This window comes from Pinus tabuliformis, chromosome 3_1 (assembly GCF_031772625.1).
Source record: "Pinus tabuliformis cultivar Carrire ecotype Pingquan chromosome 3_1, CPIR1, whole genome shotgun sequence".
In the NCBI taxonomy this organism is placed as follows: domain Eukaryota; kingdom Viridiplantae; phylum Streptophyta; class Pinopsida; order Pinales; family Pinaceae; genus Pinus; species Pinus tabuliformis.
The window spans coordinates 303,240,681-303,246,116 of NC_142301.1; positions in this window are offsets into that span (position 1 = coordinate 303,240,681).

Sequence of the window (5,436 nt, forward strand, 5' to 3'; positions counted from 1 at the left end):
CGAGAATAACTTCCTTCCAAATTGCTTCAATCTGGAACTTCGACCTCCCTGCAACTTGCACAGAAACCCTAGAAAACTCACACGTGTGGGAGAGAAGATGCCCCAAAATTTGATTTTTGTCCTTCCTTTCATTTAACCTTCTTGTCCTTGAATTCACAATTATTTTTCTCTTCTTATACTACAGATCGAACTTGTTGATGGATGAATACCAAATAGGTCGAGCTCTTCTATTTATACTACTTCCACAAGGTCAAATAACCCTAATCTAGGTCGACTTGGTGAGGAGGTAACAAATAATTGTTTTGACTCAAAAATAATTTTCTTTACATGATACAAAATCCCAAGAAGGGTCTAACAAATGTGACAATGACTCTTTAGACTCAAGAGAAACCCTAGAAGCCTACAATGGAGGATTTGACCTAATAAATAAATAAAATGAGCATGAAACCCATGCTTCAAAATAATTTTCTCTTTCTTCTTTTTCAATTTTACAATAATTACGTAATGATAAAGTACAATATCAATTATGAACACTAGCCATAGTTACATGTATAGCAGATACCTTTAGCCAATTTTTCTTTGTCTGTTTTAATGAAGCGGCCTATTGAATCTCCAATATCTTCTAGGATCTTTGGTTGGATCCATATGATGGTTAAGTTAGGTATACTTACCCATATTAGAGTAGTCAGAGACTTCATAGTGGGAGGATTGAAATTCACAAACCATGGTTGTATCAAAAGACTAGCCTGGCCCCAAAACTAGGGTCTCTAGTCAAAAACCTCTTGCCAATCTTCTAAATTTTTAAAGAACACCACAAAAATTCCTTTTGAGAAAGATAACATATCTATATGCTATGACCAATTCTAGTAAACCCAATCCATGAGAGAAAATTTCTAGGGCCAAAATCCATTAAATAGAATATAATCACTAGTTGTTCATATTCTATTGTCCTTATCTTGGTAATAACATCAATCACCTCGAGCATTGAGATGTACATAGATTTCTCCACCACAAATGTTGGGCTTGAGATATCTTTTGGTGTCTGAGAGATGGGACCTAGCTTGAGGGCCTCCTTGAAAGACATAGGCTTTGAAGCCAAAGTTGTCCCACCACCCCTGGAACCACCATTTAAGCATTGAATGAGAGAAATAGTGACATCCTTCTTGATATCATAATCTTTGAGTATTTTTTCCATCTTAAGTTGCCTTCTTGATGTCATAATCTTTGAGTATTTGTTCCATCTTAAGTTTTATCCCTTTGTAAAGGAGCCTCATCGAACCCATAGGGATTATTGTCATCTTTTGTATGTTAAGTGCGAGCATGAACACTGCATCAACTTCTTTGACCTTGATGTAGACAGACTCTTTAAACATAAACTTGAAAAATATTGCGAATTTTTAAATATCAATATCTCTAATTCCTTGCTTTTTTTTATTTGAATTTAATTCTAGAATCTTTGGTTCCTTTTCAAGAGATAGGCATCGCGAGCCGCCAATATGTAAAAAACCTTAATCATTACAAACCAAAGCACCTTAGTAATAAAACACATTTTTACATGATCATATACATTTTCCAATAACTAAAATCGTTTCACCAAATGATTTGAGTTATTGGAAAAGGGATGTACATTATTTTCATTTAAGAGTTAAATGGTCATGCAAAAAGTTACTTACTACAAATTATGAAGATATTTCTATTATTTTCCTATTCAAAATATTTTCAAGCTTTTTACTTTATAATGTTAGGGAGATGTGCAGATTCCTCCACTCTTAGTTGTCCCGTAAGAAAGATGCATAATTTTTTCACTAATTAATATATAGATGTAGTTGACATGTCATGTAGTTGAATGTAACATTTAAAAATTTTATTTTAATATTAGCTATAAATAAAATATTCGAGTATTCAAGTAAAATATTTCAATGTCAATCTCTTTTATAGAAATATTGAAGGTAAACATTTCTTATTGGAAAGTGTGCTTTGTGGCCCCATAAAAATGAAATGTAATATTTTTGATGTTCAACCTAGAATTGACATGTTATTTTTAAAACATATTCATAATAATAATAATAATAATTTAATGTTGGTTACAAACAAAATATTTCAATTTTCACCTTCATGTAAAATAACTTTATATCAATTTTGATATAAAAAAAATAATAAAAAAATTTATCATACAACTTTATGGCTCTTTTACCTGAAACCTAGTTAGAAACCAACCTAAATCCATCTTAAATTTGGATCTATCAAGCATCGAGCGGAATCAAATCTCTCAGGGTGCAATCCTATAATGGTTCTTTTACCCGAAACCTAGTTAGAAACCAGCCTAGATCCATCTTAACTCCAGATCTATCAAGTGTCGAGAGGGATCAAATCTTTCAAGGTGCAAACCTCTCTTTTGAGTGTGAAACTTGAGGAAAGGTTTGCACATCGAGAGATTTGATATGGAATTAATATGGATCTAGGTTAGTTTAATTATTAATAATTATTAATTTAATTTTTATTTTTATGTAATTTTACCGAGTCAAAACATTTTAATTAATAATTATAATTAATAAAAAAAAAAATATGTAATTTGACTTAGTAAAAATGTTTAGATAACATAACATAATAGGACATTACAACATCTCTTCCATACTAGGTTGGAGAGTGTCCCTAAGCACCAAAATGCAATAAAATTAAATTTTGTATATATATATATATATATATATATATATATATATATATATTGTGAAATGAGAGATAGTTTTTGGGTATGTAGTACTGGAGAGTGTCCCTAAGCACCAAAATGCAATAAAATTAAATTATATATATATATATATATATTGTGAAATGAGAGATAGTTTTTGGGTATGTAGTACTGATGAGCCATGGTATTGGTCCATGTTATTGTAAGAAAACCTATTTACAAATTAATAATATAGATAATAAATTAAGGGTGAATATCCATGGTTAAAAGTTTTGTTGTATTGTAAGTAGTTTTTATGTGCTTATTAATAAAATTTAAATGTGGTTATAAAATTATTATTTTAATTTATGCGGTAAAATAGATCTTAATTTATAGCTATGATTTATTGGGTTGAGAGGCACTCTAGTGTGGTAGAGATGTTGTAATGTAATGTTTAACATTTTGACTAAGTCAAAATACATAAAATTAAAATTAAAATTAAATAAATAGATTAATATAATGTAATGTAAACATTTTAACTTATTCAAATAAAATGGAAAAAAATTAAAATAAAGATAACAAAATAAAATAAAAATAAAAATAAAAAATGACCCATGATATTGACCCATGGTACTGAGAGCCCATAGTATTGACCCATGGTATTCATATGGAATATAGTTTATTTAATGGGGGAATTAAACTAGCCTAGATCCATCTTAACTCTCGATCTACCAAACCCCAAGAGGGATCAAATCTTTTTAATGTAATGGAGGGTTTAGATATATCTCAAAAGTATAATCTTTTTTCTTTTAGATATATTAATTGAAAAAAATGTTAAAAAATAAATTCAAATAGAATATTCCCCCATGGGTGTGCTTCCGAAGACACACGAAGTGGCAAGGGACGTTCCCCCCTCATACGGGGCAACAAATAATCATGATTAGGAGTAAATGTGTTTTGGGAGCCTTCCTGGTGAAGTTTTCAATGCAAGTTATGTGATATTAAAAAGAGTAATTGAATCGCAAGGTATTCTACTATGCAATAATATGAATCTAGGTTCCTGGAGTAATAGAGTTGGCATCAAGGTTAGCTTCCTTGACTCTTTATCCCTTTGCAGGTGGCGAGATAAGCTTGGGAATTTGGCCCTCCTCACTCACTGGCTCGTTATAATTCCCATCCTTTGGTGCAATTGTTTGTCTTGGGATCCCGACATGGAAAAAGGTAGACATTGGGAGAACTATGGTGAGGGGAGGAGCACGAAGGCTCTACTAAGGACGTTGGAGCAAGCCTCAACTTGGCACATGCTTCCTCTTGGGTGATTTCCTATCCATTTGTTTATTATTAGTATATCTTAACGTTTTTTTTGTAGAAAGGAATACTTCTAGGCACTAGGTGTTCCTTGGCCTTGCTCAGATGGGGGAAAGGAACAGGTTCCCTCATCACTCTCAAAGGCAAAGGTTGGAAACCCCGCTAGTCCTTTGGATGGAGGTTAGTGAAGTCAGGACCGAGGCCTCAAGTCAAAACCCTGTTGAATGTGACGAAGTGTGTTGCAACTTCAATTTAGCCGCAGACATAACAGAAGCTAGCCCTATTTTAAGCCTTGGAAGCTTACTGCTTTCTAGTGACACAACAAAAAGCTTGAGTAGAGGTGGGGCACCCACGGGGAGTTTGTGTGTGATAGAGAGAAGGACCATACTGGGAATGAGGAAAGAGGAAAGACGGTCATTCCATATGTTGCAGCAACGAGGACGATCGAGGATGGGTGGAAGAAATCAAGGAAGAGAGGAGCATGAGGGGGGTAGAGAATTGGACCCACCATTCAGGAACTTGCTTTGTCGAGTGAATTTACTTGCACCTTTTGATTCAATCGAATATCAAATTCACTTGATCCAACGCACAGTTGACCAGCTATATCATGCTTAGAATGAGGACAATGCTAAGTTAGTTGGTGGCTTGACTGTCATCCACCGGAACCAATGGTGCATCCTGGACTAACAGGATACATCGAGAATGAACTAGAGGCGTCTCCATGCCTACATGGAGAGTTTTGAGACTTGCATGGCTCACGTGGAATCTCACATCCGTGAAGCCTTTCATCTCCCATAAAAATTTTCCCAAGCAACATTGATCAACTGATCAGAATCTGGATTAGGGGCAAAAATTTGCTCAAAAATCAAAGTTCTTAGAATTGCTCAAAAATTGAGCAAACGCATCCATCTCGGCGATATGATCCCAATGCAAATCATTTCACTCAAAATGGGGCTCGTATGAGAAAGATAGAGCCTTTTGTCTGCTTTGTCAAACATGGAAAATTTTGGGTACAGGGCTGACTGGAATGTTGACTAGGCATCAGTACAGCCTAGTCAGCAAAAAAAATATTTCAAGGAATATTCGTTGGAATATTCCTATAATATTCCCACAAGTGGCTCAATCGGGTTGTGACAAGTGTCGGCATATTATTGGTCAAGGGAATTTGAGGTGGACCAATGAGAGGATGACACGTGGCAAGCCCTGAAGGCCACCACGTGCCCTCTCAAAGGTCGTGTAAAATTATCTGGAAGGTCGATAGAGTCGAACCCGCGACTTTGCCCACACAAGCCCCAAGCCTTACCACTAGGCCACCACCACAAGACTTAACATATAACGGGTGCGATTTGTAATGGGTGCGATTTGTATTTCATGTGATAGCACATGGAAGTTGGGGGGAAGAGAGGGCCAGTCCCCTCCACATGTGACCAACATCAAAACTAGAAGCCAACGCCAACACTAAC